At 36.2% G+C, this 21,312-nt stretch overlaps 1 long non-coding RNA gene across 4 annotated transcripts in view; it reads left to right on the forward strand.

The window, feature by feature from the left end:
• Window positions 1–21,312, forward strand: part of LOC311437314 — a 487,226-nt gene that overhangs the window by 157,511 nt on the left and 308,403 nt on the right. For all 4 annotated transcript variants that reach the window (XR_014693400.1, XR_014693401.1, XR_014693402.1 and 1 more), the window contains exons 3-4: window positions 13,756–13,813; window positions 13,921–14,000. This is a non-coding gene — a long non-coding RNA (uncharacterized lncRNA). The remainder of the gene's footprint in view (window positions 1–13,755; window positions 13,814–13,920; window positions 14,001–21,312) is intronic.

Here is a 21,312-nt window from a genome sequence, read left to right on the forward strand (position 1 = left end):
TGTGAGGGGCATGGCATGCCAAACATCCTCTGCAACGTAAAAAGAAAGAAGCAGAGCAGTGGGTTTTGCCCAAAGACTGTGAAATACATTACCCAAATATTGTCTATCATCTACAGTCCTAAACCAGTCTGAAAATTGATCCCAGGTTGTGATTTAGTGTGTGGCCCCCCACGAAGTTCACAGAGTCACCATTGAGAGCCACAAGAATATTAGCTGTTTCTCATTCTGCTGAGGTTCCTCAAGAACTAGCTACTTTGCATGCTGTTCTCTTTGTCACTGAGGTTGGATTTCCTACTTCCTACTGCTGTGCTGTTTGTGCATCACTCTGATTTTCTCAATCACGTGCTAAATGTTTTAACAGCATGGTGATATATATTTGGCATGAAGATGGGGTAGGGGTGGGGAGAGTAGCATAGCCTCCTTTTTCACATTTATTGTTGGTGCTTCATCCAGAACACATTTAATGAGGCTTCAGATGAAATATGTGAGTCTCATCCCTTCATGCAGTATTTGCAAGCAGAGAAATATAAAGAAAGAGATTACACAGTCCTGGTTGTTAAAGCAAGTATAATTGCTTGTGTTTTTTAAAAACAAATAGAAGTGAGAATAAATTATGTTTCTTAAAGTATGATATTCTGATCATTCAAGCACAGCAAGAGAAACTGCTCATGCACACATTATTACCATGCAGGAAACAATTTGTATGCATCTACTGTACTTACAGTACTATCTTTTCCTTTTGTTACCACAAAAATAAGTAGCATATATTACTACTCATAGAGGAAGTATGTACTGTAATATATTTTTTGATGTTATATTGTAAGGAAGAACAGAGGTCAGAATGCAAATTGGTGATTTTACAGCACCTTTAAATAAGAATTGTTGAAGCATGGCTAGATTTAAGGCTTGAGTGGGGTACTGCCACAAGTCATGTTTTTAAAGCTGCCCACCGCTTCCAAGGTTTGCAAAATCATCATCTATGTGCAAGGTTATTGTCTGCCTTTGCAAATATGTAACTGTGTTTTAATGAAACATCCCAAACATGAGTATAATTTATTTTCTGCCCACACTGGGACACCCTAGAAAGACATCTGGAAGCAGGGATGTGATCCTAAGAGGTTTAGAGCATCTTTAACTCATGTTGCAACTTGTTCTTAGGTTCAAGTGAGTTTCCAGTCCTATTGCTTATTACTGAACTCCCTGGTTAATGTGCATTCAGAAGCGGAGGTGCTGAGTGGGAGAGAGAAGGCTCTGACAGTACAGTCATGCCAAGAATTTGTCACTGCAGGATTCCCACAGGGAGGCCCAGTTTCACTTTGCCCCCTACCAAGAGGTCTGTCAGCCTGTGGGATAATTTCCCCCCTGGGGATGGTTTGAGTTCTGTCTCTGGAGGCTTCTAAATCTCATCTGCACTAAAACATGAGAAAATGTCTTGTGGAAACTATGCTAGAAAGATAGAAATGGTGAGCTAAGCAGGCTATTCTCTGTCCAAAGATGCTTGCAGATTCAGATAGTTTGAATTCAGGTTTCGAGTTTAAGAAAGAAAACAGATTCTTAAACCTTCAGAGCCCTAAAAGTCTAAATCTTTGTGAATGCATTTCTTAAAAACTCGCATGTCCACAACAACACTTGAGAGCTGTTTTTTTTTACAGTCAGGGAAAATAAACAAACAAAAAAGCACAAGAACACAAATTAAAAGGTTATAAAAATAATTTTAAGTCATTTTAAGACAACTTTAAATTACAAAACATAAAAGGTCTGAATGAAGATAGATCTATGAATGAACAATATTTGGGAAAAACAGAATTGAAATACATTTCAATGATATAAAACCTGACCTTTTTAATACTAAAAACTAATCCAAACATGTCAAAAGCAAAGCTTTGCTTCCTCCCTTCCCCAATGGACAATATTTTTTTATTGAACTTTCAAATTGCTACTTAACAAACTTCAAGATATGCTTTTCCTGGACGACGTGTTTATTAAGTTAGGACAAGTCTCTATCCCAAAAACCAGTGCATTAAAGAAAGTAGCAGCTCAGGATTTCATACCTATATAAAACAAGTTTTTTTTCATTGTTACTTTCTCATGTGCATATTTTAAAGCTGCTTTTCTTTTTCATTGATTTTCTGTATTAGGATTTACAAATGTAAATCATCCTATTTATTCTGAAAGTTTTCTCTAGTAGGCTTTGGCCCCTAAGTACTTTCTTAGGAGCTTAGCTGATTTTCAAATGACTGCAGTTTAGCTTTACCATGGCTAGAGAGTCTATAGAGAGTAATAATGTGCTCTTTTATGCATTAAGCAAAAGACCGCAACATATTGATGACATAAATTACAAGTATTCAACATTTATAATGAAAGAGTTCAGGATGAATGATACATGCAGTGAAGCAACAACACTAATTCTGTTCTTGATTTTCTGAAAGACTGATCTGAATACATGAGGCAACAGCTGCCTGGTCAAATACCTTCAAAAAATCAGCCTAGTACTATTAATCAGAGCTCTCAGTGAAGTGCATCGTATTATAACAACATGAAGCTGTCACCATACCCCAGCGAGTAACACTAAGCACTGTTCAGACATGACTTGCTCCAGTGGAATTCTTCAGTTTCCTGCAGTAAAGAAAATGAAACCCATGTGTGTAGTTTGAACCAGCTGGCAGCTCTTTAAATTAGATAGGCATGAGCTACTTATAAGATCGGACACTCCTCCAGATGCTGCCACAATTAAAAACAAAATAGTTTTCCTTATATTGAAACACCCACATAATTTCTAGCTGTCAAGAGATTGGCATATTTTGACAATTTAATTTAATAGATGCTTTCAGGGAAAAATATAAAAGCTGCAACTTTTCTTTTCAAGGAACTTTGTCTTTCCCCTAAAAAATGTGTTGCACCAAAAAAAAAATAATCAATTTGCTGTGAGAACTTTAATAGAAATTATTAAACTTACTCGGAATGTAAGAGAATAAGCTGCTCTCTTCCCTAGATACACAGACATGTGAAGGCATTAAAATACCCACCATCTGCTTTTACTTGTGCTTTGTTTAGCATGCAGAGTTGTGACAAGGAAATCTCAGAAGGCTCCCAGATTTTATTTCCTTTTCAACTATGGCTACAATTTTTCTGACTGAAAGCAGTAATCTGAAATTGGGTGAGACACCTTGTCCAGACTAGATGCCTGGTTTTAGTCACCATTCAGCTGCTCAAAAGACAAGTGTCCTTCTCGCCTGCTTACAGAGAAGAAAGAACCCTAGGTATCTGGGATGTCAGATGGAGAAATCACCTTCCTGCAGACCTTTTTATGCCACTGTACCAGTGTGAAAGAGGTGTTTCCAGAGCAGACATGAAACACCATCCCTTAATCTCCTTCTTTGTAGCTCTACAGAAAATAGTGTTGCTCCTACCTTATAACTCTCACTGCATACTACTTTTGAAAGAGCTTGGAGACTCATACACGTCTGTGTCTCAACAAGGCCTTTGCAAAACGTTAGACTCAGAAATCAGCAGGAGTAACCTGCACAGATAGCAGAGGCATAGCTGCACCCTCAGTCACAAGGAGGGCAAACAAGACTGTTCCCAGATCACCATCTCTCTTGGGAACTAGATTTGTGCCTTGATTCAGTCCAGCAGACACATTTCTTAGAAAATCAAAGGCAATCTGCCACCAACAAGACTGAACATTGTTTTCACCCTGTGTTGTTAGCTACATGCTCTCAGGACCTCTCCAGAATGGGGATGCAATGTACTGTAATGCATGGCCAAGGAGAGACCTCTTGCTGATACTGGATGGGAGTCATAGGGATAAGGTAAGGCAAAGAAGGGATAGACAAGGGTTATGGGCTGTCTTACTGGCTGTCAGACAGGGCATCAGTTCATATTGTCATGACAAATGCATGGAACCAAATTCAAATTCTCCATTCAACTTTTCTTCTTCTTTTATGGAAGAAGTAGATGTTCCTTGCTGCTCAATGATAGAGCATTCTTAGCTAAAAGATTGCAAATATCCTCATTAATATAGTGCATCAGGAGGTGTCTCACCTGTGCTAACATGGCCTCCACCAGCACTGATAGAACTGTAAGCCAAAGGATGATGCCAGGATTCAAAACAGACAAAGATAAAATAAAATAAAATAAAATATAAATAAAATAAAATAAAATAAAATAAAATAAAATAAAATAAAATAAAATAAAATAGTAGATTACTTCACATTGTTATAAATAGGCATGAATTTATCTGCATTATGGCAGTCAGTAGCCATGAATTTTAATATCCTGCACCTCCATGAATTTCTGCTTTATACTAATTAATTTATTTATAGTGTTAGAAAAAACATGAATATAGCTATTTGAGTATAGCTTCTTTCTGTGGAATTGCATGCCTTTCATGCAGACTTGATCCTGCAACATCGCTCTATCCAAGTCAGTGGGTCAGCTCTGGTGTGAGAGAATAACATCAGCCCATAACTGACCAGCTTGACACAAATGCTGTGCCTTTAGCACAGCACAGTGACACATCTCCTAACGCTTCCCTGGCAGCACAAAAGAGCAGCTGTTCCCACTCTTTGGCAAAAAACATGTCCCATGAAAGCTCCTGTCTGGTGTCTTTGCAACTTTTCCAATACCAGAACCTGAATGAAAAATATATTTGTTTTTAAAAACAAAGGTTAACATAACAGCTTGAATTTCATGCAGATGTGATAGCATGGTATGATAGCAAAGACAACGTTAAATATTCATCAGACAGCTGAAGTCACTAGTGTAGATCATCAGTTGGAGACAGATTACAAGATATGTTATTATCTCCTGTAAATAAACAGGATTTAATGCTGAAACACTGACATCTGTTAAACATGAAGTGATTCTGTCCTTGTGGTTCACATTTATGTGAACATTACATAAACGGTCTTAAAAACAACAAAACAAGTCTTGGCAAAGCTATGCTAAGAAATTCCCAAAGGTGAAACAGACCACCGGGATCCATCTTCATTATTGGCTTTTAGTTTGTTTGATTTCAGATAAAATACCATTTTATCAAAACAAACAAGCAAACAAATCACATGAATGCTGATTTGAATTTTATAGCCTATCTAATCAGCATTCTAAGCTTTTTAAGAGACTAAAAAAAATGAATCTCTCCTTCTTAAAGTGTGTTTTTAATTGTTGAATAATTTAGCTCCTAGATAAAACTATTAATCAAACTCTGAGTCAGCATTTCCATTTTATGAACTCCACAAAGATAACTCTGCGATAGCCTCAAAGTCAGTAAACTTCATCATCTCTTCATCAGTGAATTCTCTGCAACTCCGAAGTGCCAGTCATCCCAGAGACTCATTTAATACATCTCTCCACACATTCACTGTCTGTTTTTAATGTTCCTAACATCTGCTGTCAACAAAAAAAGTAAAGGGAAACGGATTTTGATTTGCATCCTTTTATGATAAGGTATTCCAGGCATATATTGTCACTAGTCCCGTTACTGATGGCATTTGGAAGAATGCCTTTATCAATCATTTCTTTTTGTTCACTTTATTTGGATATTTTCTCTCTCTCTCTCTCTTTTTTTTTTTTTTTTTTTTTTGTCTGTTTTGTTTTTTTTTTCTTTTTATTGGGAAAGTTCTCTGTGTTTCTTGAAAGTAGTAACTAAGACAATTTAGGTGAAGATAAAAAACAGAGTGTTGCTTCTTGGAAAGTGATTGTAAAAAAGGATGATTTAGGTCAGGGAAAAGAGGGAACTACATGGGGAGGCATTTATTATCTAAGCCAAGGAATCAGATGATTTTCAGTTTAGATAGTGACTGGTGGAAAAATCAAAGCAAGAGTACTAACCCTGCACTTTTGTTGCAGGCCCTTCTATCTGAGCAGGGAAAGCAAGCCCTGTATCAGCACATGTGAACAGCACAGTCAGGCTGCTTGGCCATGGCAGGTGAGCTGGAGACTAGGGGTCCTCCAAGAGGAGCTGGGAGGCTGGTCAGGGTCAGGACCCTGACTGGGGCAGTGCTCAAGGTCAGCCTCAGCCGAGCATTCAAGACAGCTGCAGTGAGGCAGGTCCCTGGTCCAGCCAAGGAGTCAAGTCAGCAGGTTGGGAGTGGGGTCAGCGCAGCTGGGGTTTGATGGAGGTGAGCAGCATGGGGAGGAGGCAAGCTCTTGGTCCCACCTCCTTCATGGTGATCCGCAAAATGAGAAAGAAAAAAAAAAAAAGTGAACACAAAATATAAATGGAGAAAAAAGAGTAAGATAACAAAGATACAATACTATATCTTGCACGATAAGCATCACTCACAGCTCTCACAATTATTATTTTTTCTGAGCACCAAAATAAAACCACAGTGCAATATGTTTGTTTTTTGTTGTTGTTGTTTTTAAAAGAGCTTCTCCCAAGCAGTGAAATGTCAGAAAAAGTAAGAAAGTACTCATCTGAAGCTTTAGTGGAGTTATATGATTAATACATAGTATATTTTGACTTCTTGGTGAGTTTGCATGGAAGCTCAGTGAAAGTAATGGTCCTGGTGAAATTCTTCCCATGAAGCTGACTGCCTGTCCCCAGGATCCGAAAGGTGGTTTTCCTGTCCCATAACATATGTCCCATAATATATCTTACCCTCCTTTGAGTCCAAGGGCTAACAAAATCCTCATGCTTCTTAAGTAAGGGGAAAAAAAAAATGTATTTAGATTACTGAAATAAATATAGCAGTACAGACATATAAACCCACAAGTCCATCATTTGAAAAAAAGAGTTAGAATAATTGGTTTCCAAGATTTTTGGAAGCTTTAGAATTGATTTGATATGACATTTGTCACGTAGTTTTGATTTCTTATAATGTACCTAAGGTTTTTTTCTATTGTCACTTGGTTATCATGATTTGTCCATTCAGTTATGAAGTATTCGGTGTCATTTATGTCTTTTCAAGTTCATTCTCCATGTCTGTAAATTATAATCCTTTATTAGGGTTGGCAATGAGCTGGAATTTCACTAATGACTTCAAAAACGATGTCTATACTTCCAACCTCTTCACATCAGTGCCAAATTTGGAAAATTAATTCTTCTTCTTTACACCAGCTGTCTGTGCCAGAAGACAGTTGAACAAATGATAGTGCAGGGAGAAGAGAACAGAGAACAGAAAAGTGGAGAATTGGGATTGAAATTAATTTGATTGTCAGTCTGAGAAAGGAGTACTTTTATGATGCTAGCCTACTCCATGCCAAGTATTATTAAATAAAGATAATTCCAATGAAAAGGTCTTAAACCCAGACAGAAACCAGAAGCACCCAACACTTATTATTGCCTAAGACTAACTCCAACAGGAAATGGAGATTTAAGACCACATTTTCTCAAAGCATATTTTCTGCTAGATTGAGCTGAAAGTGTAGGACATCAGCTGGAGCCCGTGAAAAATTACACCTCTAATAAAAAGATGATAGGACGATGCTTTCCAGGAGTGGGAAAGATGAGTTTAAACATTTAGTCCTAGCTCTACAGTGACATGTTTTGTAACAGCAGGTCAGACAGCACTCTTTACAGTGCAGCTCTCAAACAGAAGTCAAGGCTCCTTCCTCTTGACTGACAATAAAATATGCCCTGACATATTTAGATTTACTTTTTTTTTTCTTTTCCATTTCATTCTGTACTTCTCTATGCAGTCAACCAAATTCATGTAACCTTTCCTCTCAAGAATAATTTTTCAGTTTTCAACTTTAGTGATGAAAACCACAAACACAGATCATGACATGATGAGTGTCTTTTTAAGGGCAGTAGACTTTGTGTGTAAGCTTACTGTTGGTGCTCAAGCAATGCACAAAAACAGCTAGATAGAATAATTTTTCATTTCATATCAGGCTTGATATTAAATACTTCCTGATTTGAAGTTATGGATTCTCGTCTCTAAAACAATACCAAATCTTAGCTATATCTCACAGCTATTACCTTGTTTGTCTTTCACTGGCAAAGTTCTTAGTTGTTATTCTAAGAATTTTGGATACAGTGCTGCACATTTAGTTGATTAGAAATTCTGATTTACAGGCAGAACAACAACAACAACAATAAAATAAAACAAAGGAAGATATGCTAAAGCCTACCTTTTCAGCCTCTTTTTTTAAATTTATTTTTATTTTCATTCTCCATCCCTTCCTCCCATAGCAGATATGCTTGATGAGCAAGCCTTGGTGGTCCAGGAAAAAATTTCTTTATGAACTGTACATGGATTTCATGTACATTTCATGTGTATTTTGTTTTGGTTTGTTTGTTTTTCCTAACTGGTCACTATGTAAAACTTCCAAACATGCTATAGTAATTCATGATGGCATATTGTATAGTCCCATTCTTTATTATCCTAAACATATAGCCAGTAAAGAATTAATCAGTCTAACAGAAATATTTACTGTTATTCCAGGTTACAGTAATCAGACAATCCAGTCCTCATCACTTTAGAATTTCTTGATCCTTTCAGTGTAAAGTCTGAATTTTTCAGATAATTTTACCCCAAGGAAGGTTTGGGGAACAAGCATAAACGCATCACAGACTAATCCCTGCAGATTATCAATCTTCAATCTTTTGCATAAGAGCATCACAGACAAATCCCCACAGATTGTCAATCTTTAGACTTTTCTGAATTAAGTTCATTTTTTAAAATATCTTGAATATTTTAATGCTATGGTAGACTCATACTTTTTCAGTATCGGTTTCTATCAATTTTAATGAGAGGATTACAATTTTCAGGCTTGAATATTCAAACCTCGCCTCATAAATGCATCTGAGAAGCCCACTTAGCAGATTCAAAACAAAATGAAAAAAAATGGAGGAAAATTTTAGCCAAGCATCTCTTGTTGACTACATGTTTGGTGACTTGATGTTTGTTTTTAAGTCCTACTGTTTGTTTTATGAACTTAATTTCTGAGTTTTTTAAATAGACCTATGGATGTGCATCACACACTTACAAGTACATGTTACTGCCTGTAGTTTATAACTAGATGACAGAATTGTGACAAAAGTTGGGACAGAAATAAGAGACAAACCCCATGACACAAAATAGAAGACAAACACAGAGAAGAAAAAAAAAAAAAAAAAAAAGTAATCGAAAAACAACAAAAAAAAAGAATTTAATACTTCATTATTTCATGAATGACAATCCTGAAGATAGTCCACTGCAAAACTTAGAGGAGGTCTTTAGGCTGTTTTTAAAGTTTAGAATAAATTTTGTTTAGTAGTTATTTTACCTCACTTTAGACGTGAAATCCTGTAAGTTTGGATAAATAGTTATATTTATGCAAATATAGTTAGATTCAAATTTCAGAAAAACAATTGAACTAATTTTTAGTATTAATGCATTTTGTATGCATAATAGACCTTTATATTCTGTAAAAGTCATCAGCCATTTAGACACGGAGTTTGCTCAATGAAGTCGAAGAAATGGGTTAACGTGCAACACGACAGGATCAGTTTCGGAACATTAGTTTATAATCCACACAGCAATTATTTAAGTATTTAGGTGGATTTAATAAGCCAAATAGCCCTGAAAATCTTCACAGAATGTGGCCCATGTTTGAACCAAGTTGAAGCCTTATGTCTCTGCCATCATGGTGTGCTCCCTTCCCCTTTTCCTTAAATCATAATAGAATTTAACCAGAGTAAGTTTTAGAAGAACCATACACACAGGTTTCCTTGTGTGCTAGCAGACTATTTTGAAGCTGTTTCAACACAGGACCATATGACAATTTAAACTCCTTTATAAACTAGAAAATGTGTATTAACCATTTTGTCTTGGTGCAATTACTCTAGTCATATTGCACTACATCTTCCTCTTGCAAGCATCTGCATTATAAACCACTCTAAAGAAACCAAGTAGAACATGATACATTATTCAAACGGTTAAAAGGAGCCTCTAGCCCAGAGACACTTCTCTTTGGTCTTTGCAGTCCTCTGCACAACAAAATTGGATGCAGCAGATGAGCTAATGAGATGGAAGTAACACTGTTAATGACCACAGATGAATGAAATGAGACTCTGATTGTGATTACATGTTCCTGCAGCTGCTTTATAAGTTAGGTTGTGCTCCACTTTCTTTTTAGTAGGAGAAAAAACAGTGTGTTGTCTACAGCTGTTCTTTCACTGGGTATGCTTGTGTTGGATTTATGTGGCAATGGTTTGGTAGCGGAAGGCTACAGGGGTGGTTTCTGTGAGCAGAGGCCAGCAGTTGCCCTATGTTAGAATAGAACCAGCTCCAAGAGAGACCTGCTGCTGGCCAGAGCTGAGTGAGTGCCGTGTGGTGTACTTCTGAGAGAGCACACTGGAGAAAGGGAGTGTGGGGGAACTTCTGTGGAACAGCAGCTTGGAGAGAGGGGTGAGAAAAAGTAAAAAGAGAACCAGCCCTGCAGAAACCAGGGTCAGTGGAGAAGGAGGTGCTGCTGGTGCCAGAGCAGAAGTTCTGCTGCAGCCCATGGGAGGCCCTAGAGAGGCTCCTGGTGGAGCAGGCTGTCCTCCTGTAGCCAATGGGTCCCACATGGAGCAGCTCTCCGCGCTGCAGCCTGTGGAGGATCCCCCAGTGGAGCAGGTGGATGTGGCCTGGAGGAGGCTGCAGCCCATGGAGAGCCCCCGCAGGAGCAGGCCCCAGGCTGAAGCTGCGGCCTGTGGAGAGGAGCCCACATGGAGTGCGGATAGAGAGTGACCATGAAGAAGTGCCAGAGACAGAGTTGGGGTCTGGCTGCAGCCCCCGTCCCCCTGCCCTGCTCAGGGGGAGGACATGGAAGATAGTGTCTAGATAAGAGGTATTTTTAGTTTGCTTTTTGTTTCTTACTGTTTGTATCTGATAGGCAATAAGCTATATAAATCTCGTTATGTTGTCTGTTTGGCCTGTGTCTGTAATTGGTGAGCAGTCTCCCTGTCCATATCTCAACCTTTGAGCACTCTTCTATCATCTTTTTTTCCCCTCTTCCTTTAAGAAGGGGTAGAGGAAGCAGTTATGGTGGCATTCAGCTGCTCATGGGGGTGAAGCCACCAAAATGCTAGAAATATGGTGTGTATTGCTTCCCTAAATGAGTTAAATTCTTCACTGTTTCTGCCACCATTCTAGAACTTACTCTGTTTCGACTGATGCCTTCTCTGTGTTGTTAGTCTCCTGTTGTTGAATTTTTAATTTTGTTTCCCCTGTAACTGAAGTACTTCTCTTTCTATTGCTGTATTGTTTGCTCTTTGTGCATAACTTGCCTGGGTAATTGTAATAGCTCTCTATTCCTCTAGTGTTTCCTTCAAGTCATGCTTTCAACAGGCTTTGCTTCTGCTCTCTCTCTCTTGAACAAAGAGGAAAAAACTCTTGGGATGTGTTTTTTTTTCTTATTATAGGCTTTCCAGTGGCTTGTTTTCCCAAGTTGTTTATAAAAACAAAACATTTGTGGCAGATAAACTTGTAAATTTGACGTTTCTAACTTTACTTTTCTCTTTCACATCTATTTCTTTTAGATACTTGTCATTACTTCAGTGCTAACAGTTATTGGTTGAAACGAAGGTCTTGTTCACCTTGTATTTACTAAATTTTTCCTTATTCCAAATAGGTTTTGTTGTAGCACTGTGGCGTGAAAGTATTGCTTTTCACCATATACTCTAGCTCTTGAAATGCCCCTGATGTTCAAACTTCTTAAAAATTGCCTCTTGACAGAAATCAATTTGGAATGCAGGAAATCTATGTAAAAAGTCTCAGAAAGGAACAGGAACACTTCTTTTGTGATGGTAGTCTCCTTACCAAGTAAACTGTGTTACATCTTGGAAGTAAACCTTTTTTGGCGCTTTTGGTTTGTAGGCTCTATATGAGCCTCTTGGTATGTAGGCTCATGTGAGGTTCCTCTACCCTATGCTAGTCAGGTAACTATTGTTCCCAGTCTAGGTCTTCTCTTCTGCTGCCATATTCAGTGAACTCAATGTCAGAATGTTTGTCATAATCTCTTTGAGGCTGAAGAGTCATATAATCTTTGGGGGGAGGGTGCAATGAGCAAAAAATAAAACTGGTTGATGGAACTTGGAAGTCTATAGAAGGAAAAAGATGACTTTCAACATGTCCTGAATTTGTAAATTCTTTCCTCCATTTACCTTAATAATTCTGTTTGCCATTACTGGAACCTAATTGTCTCTGTGGACACTAGGGGCTTTGGTCTGATCCCATCTGTTAGGTTTCCTGTCCTTAAAACTACTGAAGATCAGTCTTGCAGGATCTGATGTACATATCCCAAGGTTTTTTGGATAAAACTGTTTTCAGGCACTAAGTAAATATATCAATACAATAAGTGATGAGTGTTTTATGACTGGTGTTAAATTTGCCCTGAACTTAGTCACTGTTACATACTTGTTTGGTGTTTCAAAGTAACCAGTATGCACTTATAAAGTTACTCTTACCTTCAAAAGAATGAATCTTCAATTCTGAAGTTTCCCATGTTAGCAATGGGCAAATTGAGATATTGTTTATCACTAGTCATTTAAAAAAAAAAAAAAAAAAAAAAAAAAAAGAACTTAGCCACTTTCAGTTATTGTTTGCTATTTGATAAAGTAGCTACTCAGCAATTGAGGTTCTTAAAGTTTAATTACCTCCATGAAGCTTTGCTATCAATTCTACAGCTTTTATGCAAGACTGTAAATGTTAATTTCTTCTACCACAGGCAAGTAATTACTGTGCTACTGAGTTCAATTTTTTCTCTACCAAAGATTTAAACCATTCTGGAAGTTTACACATGGTTGCTTGGAAGCCAGAAGTATATATGAGGAAAAAGGAAGCTGTGTATAATGTTTTATAGTCTACCTACTAATTCCTTTAAGTCATCTTCTTATAGTTTTTCCTTCCATTGTGTTTTGGGGATAGTGAAAAAGGAAGTAATATCCTGAAGTGTATATTTCTTTCCTCTTTCTATCACTTTTTGCTATCACAGTTAACAGCTGCATAAGTTTTTACTCTGTCCAATAGTAAAGAGTTGCATTTTTGTGTTCACCAACAAGAGTTAATGAAAGTAATCAGTTAATTCCTTTTTGACTTAGTTATGATTGTGAATGTTGCAGGTAAGGAATTGACAACTTTACAGTATTATGGATGCTTAGAATTCTTTAATCTTAAAGACAAAAGTAAAAAGAATTTCCAAAATATTGTAGGAGGCATTGACCTTTTAATTTCCCTTCTCATAAAACTAACGTATAGAAGGATTTCCTAGCTAGCCAACAGCTTTATGAAAGGTATTAGAAGTCTTGTGTCCAGCCTAACAAGAACACCATAAAAGTAGGTATGTGGCAGGGGAGCAAGGAAGCTGTTCTTGAAAGAATGAAATGTAGATTTCTCTGGAGAAGTATACAGTTTTATGACTAGTGATGTCCAAATGGTTCATTTACATAGATTGCTTTGTATCTTTATGGAATAGCTAATTCCTTGTTGGTGAGTAGGGCTGCTACATGCTCCCCACCACAATTAGTATCTATATACTGTTGTCTTTTAACTTGTTAATAGATATCCTTCTGTGAATTGAGAAGGAAGAATGCGTTTTGACTTTTTTTCTCAGCATAGCAATTTCTATTGCTTTCTTGAATACCTTGCTTTCTCAAACAGAATTGCATATTCTTTGAATCTATCAGTAAATCACTTTACAGATGTTCTCTATAACTATCTCTTTATCCGCTTTATGACTACTTTTTCAATTTAAAATTCTTACAGAAAAAGGTATTAAGTTTTTATGTATCCCATGACAATGCAAAAATATCTAAATTAATTTAAATTATTTTGCTTCTAGGAACTAAGTCCACACAGCAGTGAAGAACTTTTTTAAAGAAGGATTGAAGAACTCCAAGGTAAAATGCAACATAGCTTTAAATAGAAAAAAATATATATCTACAACTCTAAAGCACTTTCTTTTTTAATGAATCTTAATATGACAGAACTCTTTTTTTTTTTTAAGGCAATGGAGAGCATCATGAGCATGTCATGGACTTTGTATGATCCAAGTGCTTACTCGCTCCAGTTCTTCACTTCTGTACAGTAAGTAGTTATCTGTTGGTACTTCCTCTAACTTAATTCCTCTATGGTTTTATGAAAAGCTGTTTCTGACAAACAAAATCAAAGCTTAGCATTTGCTAATTATTTTTTTTATGAAAGATAACCTGCAATTGATTATTGGATTGCTGTTTGAAACTTGAAGATGGCAGAGGTTCTAAAAGATTTTAAATCTTAATACATCTATTTTTATCAGTATCCTCAATCAGTGATATTTTTTCTTCAGGTTCATTTCATGTTCTATTATCAGCAATAACGCATGAATTCAATATGTTTCTGAGCAGTACATCACCTCTTCCTTTCAGAAACTAGAAAAAACTAATATCACTAGCAGTTGCCATCCTCACAGTGGCAAACACAGAGGGGCAGCTGGTAGGCTGATCTTCTTTGTTTCCTATCCGTTTGCAATATAATACATCTAGCTTTTTGCCTAAAACTTGAGAGAAAGGGGAAAAAAAAGCCATGAAGGGGGTGCCATTTCTCCTTAGATAATGTATGAATTTGGGACTTGAGAATGTCATTGCTCATTAGGTAATTAGGATGTGGAACATATCACTGAGAATATTTATGTTGGTAACCACTTACTAAACAAATGTGTAATTTCATCTTGTCTTATTTGCATGTTCAAGTGGAAAAATAAGGGAATCTGCATCTTGTTTTGTTGTTTCAAACTGTTGGTAAATAGTACTCATTCATTAGGATAATGCAGCTCTAAACAACAGTAGCATTTGGTTCTTATCAAAGTTATTTTATCTGTTAATAAACATCCTTACAGAAGCAATCACTTACTTCCTTAGGGGAGAATGCTGTTACTAAAATAAATTCCACTTTAAAATGTTTGCTTATGCATTTTAAGATGCTTTGTGTCAATTCACTTTGGTGCTAAGAGAACATAGTGTTAACTTGCAGAATGTAAAATAAACTATTCAAAAGTTCAAATACAGTGCAAAAACAAAACCCATATCATGCCTATGATAGATTAAGTTAGTTGGTATTATTATAATTACTTTTTTACTCCAAGCTACACAGTCATTCATCTCCTGCACAACATAATGATAAAAGTTAAAGAACGGTATGTGGTTTTTTGCGGACAGAGGAAAACATGTGGTGTTAGTGGACATCTTTAAGGTAGTTGGTGCTACTGAAGTCCAAATTGCTACTGTGGAGGAGCAGCCACTAAAGAGAAAATTTTAAGGTTTTAATTTATCACCCTTAATCATCTTTCTGACTAAAGGTAATCAGATTGCTGCAAGCAGTCTTGTCCTAAATCTTAATTCATATTAAATGGTCTGTCATGCATGCCCAGTGTCCTCTGCACAGACTTCTTTCAACTTCAGCTACCTTGACTTTAAGAAAAGTCACTGATATGAATAACATGGCTATGGAGATACTAATAGAAAGTCTGAAAAGGATATATTTCTCCAAAATGAAATACACAAACTCTGGATTTCACTGTTACTGTATAATGTATTGAGGGGGGATGAAGCAGGTGAAAAATGTCCTTTGCTCTTTGTATATATTTTTGGTATTTCTGATTCTCTTTTATTATTAGAGTGGCACTATATTGGTGGAAATCAGATGCAGTTGAGTTAGATTAACAGGTTTAAATAGGCTGATTTAGAAAAAAGACTTTTCATTGTTTAAAGTCAAATCAATGTTACAGGTAGGGTTTGTTGGTCTTCATTAGCTTGTGCTTAGAGTTCAGGGATTGTTTTTTCATTATGTCTAAGAAAGGAAGTAAACTGCCAGTCTTCAGATGCGCTAAATTACATTAGAGGTAGACTAGTTTATTACTAAAGTATTTTGAAGAATATTGTCTTAGCTTGATCAAAGAGGTAAGCAGGCTTTAGCCTGATTAACCTATAATAGTAATAATCTTTTCTTCAGAAATGTTTTTTCTGACAGTATGATCTTGACTTCTCATTGTCCTCTTATGACAATATTTCACCAACCTTAAAACTAACTTAGGAGGAAATAAGCTAATTGTTTTTAAGAAATCAAGTAGGAAACTTATCTTTTCTTACATGCATCATGAATAGCCAGTTAGACAATGTTAAGTCAGATGCTCTAAAATCACCAAGTGAAATTTAACCTTTAGTATTCCTTTTTTTACTCTGACCTCTACTCCTAGGATTCTTAGCAGTTTTATTTCTGAAATAAAAAATACTATGTGAAAACCACTTCAAATGACTGGTATGAAAAGAAATATACCTGTCTTACAAAAGATCTGAGGAATTACAGGTTAATTCACATAGCTTCATTTTTCAGAATGAAACAAAACTAATCCATTTTTAAATGCCCTCAGGAAAACAAATAATTATCCTCAGATGTTTGACTGAAATATACTGCATCAAAATCAGCTTTTTCCTGACAAGCTTGCAATTCCTATAGGTAAGCATAGCAATAATCCTGACTTCAGCAGGACTTTAGTATGGCCTCCTATAATGATCTTAGGTGAGCAACCTAAGCAGTTATGAACTAGGTAACGCTGGTATGAGAGTTTTGAGTTACGTTACCCGCAACTACCAATGGAGCACTGTCAGACCAGGAGGATGTAAATGGTGGATTTCTGCAAGGCTGCCCCTATGTTTGAGAGTGACTTTTTGCCTCTTCTGTATGAAGAGCATTGTGTCTCTCCTAAGATAATAGGAAAAAGAGAAGGAAATGGAGTTTGTGGCTTGGGATCTGTGAGTTTTACAAATGCAGTAGCTAAAATCAGAGCAGAGGAGCCTAATATAAAATAAAACTCCAAGAACTTCCAGAATCAAGAATAGGAGTATTAAACTTGCAAATGATGCTAAACAATCAAAATTGAAAAAAAAAACAGCAGGACAGGATTAGGATAGAAAGCAGTCTTGATAAACTGGAAACATGGTTGAAAAAATCTTTTAAATCAATATAGAAAAACTCTATGCTTGAAGTGGATCAATGAATGGCAAGCATAGTATATAGTTGCATGTATCATTTCTGCACTTATAACTATTTTATAAGTCATGTGAAGTAAATATCTTGCTTCATCAGAAGTACTGTGTCCCTTTTGAGCACAAAATAAGTCCATTTTCAGGCCACCTTCCATTCTTGACCTAATAAAAAATAGATTTCTTGAGTTTAAAGAAAGAGAAGACTCACTAAGATTAGGATAAGAAGGGATATCTTTAAACTGCAGCAGTGTTGTGGTAAGCAAGATCTTTTTAATTATAAAAGTAAAGGAGCAACAGAGTTTACTGCCTACAAGGGCTAGGGATATCTCCTATTTGGAGACTTCTAGCTATAGATTAGGCTGATATCTTCCAGAAATGTTTTTGTTATCTTCTACCTTTTTTTTTTTTTTTTTTTTTTTGCCTTGGACCATGAGGGTGACTAATGACCTCTGAACACCCTTTTCAACCCTCCAGCCTCCAATTTCCTAGTGATAAATCTGAAAGAATCTCACAAAGGGAACTCTGAAGAATTACTCGCTTAAAAAGAATAGAAAGTTTTTTTTTTTATATCAAATTACTGGCTTATACTGGAAAAACATTATATATACACACACTTTGTTTGTTCTGCCAGTACTAGTTTTATTTTGAGAGTATTAATGACACAAGTCTTCCTTCACAAGCATTTTCTGTTGTTTGTTGTTGTTTCTGTGGTATCTATGATGTTATTTAGACCAAAAATATAGTTAGTTTTGACCTCAATAAAATTCCCTCAAGAAAGCAAAACTGAACAAACTACGCATAAGTGCTTCTACAGTCAAAACTGATAGATAACAAAAGACAATCCTGAATGTGTTACAGATTTTCATTATATCAATGATAATTTGTACTTTAGTCAGTACTTGGAATAGACTTTCTTTTTGCTGATGTTCTTAATCTTTGGATGATGGCAACATGAACAAAGAGCAACTGAAACCAAAAAGACATAGTGTACAAGCTCTTTCAGTCATACCTTCAAAGTTTGTTCTTGTCAGTCATAAAATGTAGAACTTAAAGAACTTAAACATGCCTACTAGAGGGATTGCTGTGATTTATTAGGCGGTCCACAGTGTCTGATTCTATCTACTGTTATTTGGTACCCAACAGTTTTTGATAGTTCTATTTTCATTTCTAGTTCATCCATACAGATTCATGTAACTGCACAAAAGCAACGGTTTACAGTCTTTGCTTTCATGCTGACATACTGAGTGCTTCAGTTGACATCTGCTGTTTTGTGCTGTCAGTCAGATGTTCAGTGGTAGGGCACCTCCTACTCTGGTCACTTCTTTTACGTACACAGATAAATGTTATGTGTACCAATTGATTTAAATACGGCCTGTTTCATTTGTAAAAGTTGTTTTTTTTCTTATCAGAAAATAGTTAACTATTCAATCTCTTTGTGTTAACTTCTCTTGAGTTCTTCTGCTGTACCTGAAGTACAGCCAAGCCTCCTGGGCAGGAGGTATCAGATATGAAGAAGCAATAGGCTGCCTTCCCGAACACAAGCAACAGAACACAAGACAAAATGCAGATACTAAAAACATATTTTACTTTAATAATAGTAAAATAATGCTTCACAGGTAAACATACAGAGACTGGATGCTAAAGTAATTAATTTTTCACACATGAATTTCTATGTGGCACAAGCACAGCTCATGTGTTTTTTGTTCTTGTTGCTGATGACTATGACAACTGTCTACCCTGTAACCAACTGTAAGCAACTTTAAGCTCTTGCACAATTCTATATGTAGTTGGGTTATGTCATCCCAAATAAAAGATTCCCATGTTTCCTTTCCGTCCTGCAATATATAGTGTTCTGCAAATGTGAGATTCTTGTTTTCTCTCAACACTCTTCAGTATATACTGTACTGATAATATAATTAAAGATTTCATTAGCATAACTAAGTCACATTTGTTACTCTGTATTTTAAGACAGGTCCAACTCTAACTTGAACTGAAACTTAATCCTAAATTGCCATCTATGTATATATGTATAGGTTCACTGAGTTCAAGCTGTTCCTTTGATGTATACATAAGATTAAAAACATATGGAACATTCTGAGAGCAATTATGTTATGGATTCAAAACTGCAAGCATCTAATAAGATGGGTATGGAATCTTTTCCGGAGCAGTTATTTTCAGAAGTACATGAAAAAAGATATAGTTTTAAATGTCACTATAGAAGTGCAGTCGTTAGGCATATCTTTGGTAACTGCAAAAATACATTATTTGGTGGTAGTGTTCAAATGAAAAAAAAAAAAAATTGAAATTCAGTTGAAATTCAGGAATTTTAGGTAGAGAGACAATGATTTCTGAAATAAACAGCTCACAAGAGTTTTAAGGTCAGACTCATTTGACAGCTATCGGTTTTAGCAAAATAGCCCTTATTTGTATCTGTCCAGCACGTGTAATTTAAATGGAAGTCCCCAGTTCATGAGTCATTAGTTACACTACAACTGAGTTTATCTACAGCAATATTTCAGTCAAAAACTTAGTGCAGTTTTCATTGTTTCGCTTTATGGAGGGAATCTCAGTATTGTTTCCTAATCCTGACATTCTTATTAATTAGTACTATTGAAAGTCTAAACAAGCAAACAACAAAAAAAAAACACCAGTTTCCATAAGAACTTTATTGTAGGCCTGGGTCAACTGTAAAAGACAAACATTATCCCAGCATTGCAAGCTTTTTCCTTTTTTTTTTTTTAAAAAAAAAAAAAAAAAGGAAAAAAGTCTAGATATACTTAGAGACTGTATCAAAGAAAAAAAACAAAGGTCTTCAGTTATGCTGCAAAGTGTGAGATCCCAGCTGCATCATTTAAGCTTGGCAGTAAGAATATATAACTTTTAGAAAGTAAATTCAGTTTCGTAGCTAATGGTCTGAGCATCATGTATAAGATCTGATTGCGAGGAACTAAGATATAATTTAGATTAAACAAAGTATTTCCATTTGCTAAAATAATTCATTTCCTCTAAATGGAGAGCAGAAACAACTGCTGTTGCTATGTATCATTAGCAGCAATTCTAGAAATGACATCATAAGCCACTTTTTTTTTATGAAAGAACTGTTCGTATGTGGCAGTTACATTAAAAAATAAACAGCAACAAAAACAAATGGAATCAGTAAATGCTGCACAGAATGTGATACTAAGTATTAATCATCAAGATATTAGAGTTGAAACAAGAATTGTGTATGACTGTGGGGGCAACTGAGGTTTATATTTCCCAAGGAGTGGCCTGGGCTAGCCTGTACCAGTAATAGCTCTACCAGAAACTCTTGTACTCCGGGTGAGTCTCACCATGTGTCTGCTACTGAGAATGTTTTCAGCTATACTGAAGAGAAATGTACATGCTGCTGTTGGATAATAGTGGTTTTAAATTTATAAAAAAAAAAAAAAAAACTGCTATCCCTGCTATTGCAAAGGTAGAGAATTGACTGTCTGAAAACTACAGCCTCTTAACTTCTGCTAATTATTTTCATGTTTTGCAAGAAAATAATTCCTCTGCCTCTCCCTCATTTAAAGTAACAAAGAAATAATACTCTGGTACCTCTGGACTCCTCCATTTCAACAAGTGAAATAACACTGAACAAAAATACAGATGCTAAAAGTGAATAAATGTGTCTACATGTAAATAAAAGTATACATATCAATAATGGGGTTAGACATTTCTGTAAAGGTAAAATTTAGACTGCTAGATTAAGCCAATTTTAAACTTCAAAACAGGACTGAGCTAGGCTGGCATTCATTAACTCACTTTGTGCTAATGGTTAGTTCCTATACAGTCAAATCTTAACATTTGAATCTTTAATTAGCTGTAACTACACCCTACCACAGAGGTGATGCTAGGAAGTAAGAACTGATAGCTGAAGTCTTTCATGTCCCTCAGTCCCTGAGGTCAAGATGAGCAAGCTACAGAGCTCTTCTGTGAGGACAGCCAAAACTGAAGAGTGACTTTTTTTCTCCCATCTATTTTTGCTTGAGTGTGGTGTTCTGGTTGCTTGCCCAACCAGAAGGAGGATCTCATCTGTTCCCAGTGGATCGTATCTTGTTTATGGTTTTGCCAGTTGTCCTTCTTGCATGTTCAGCAAGATGCTGATCTGCTCATTTGCAGTCCCCTGTGTTCAGCTTGTTCTTTATTCTTGATCTTGCAAATTATTTGTGTTGCTGTTTACATGTTTTCTTATGCTATCTGAATGCAGCTGTACAAGTCTTTGCCTTCTTTGGAGGTCACATTGCCCACATGTTTATGCAAAACACAGTGGGCCTGCACTAACAAAATACATTTGGTTACAGTATTTTAGTATGCTTGGGTTCAAGGCAAGCTAATATTGTTTCTACCCT

This window comes from Aythya ferina, assembly GCF_964211825.1.
Source record: "Aythya ferina genome assembly, chromosome: 5".
Classification (NCBI taxonomy): Eukaryota; Metazoa; Chordata; class Aves; order Anseriformes; family Anatidae; genus Aythya; species Aythya ferina.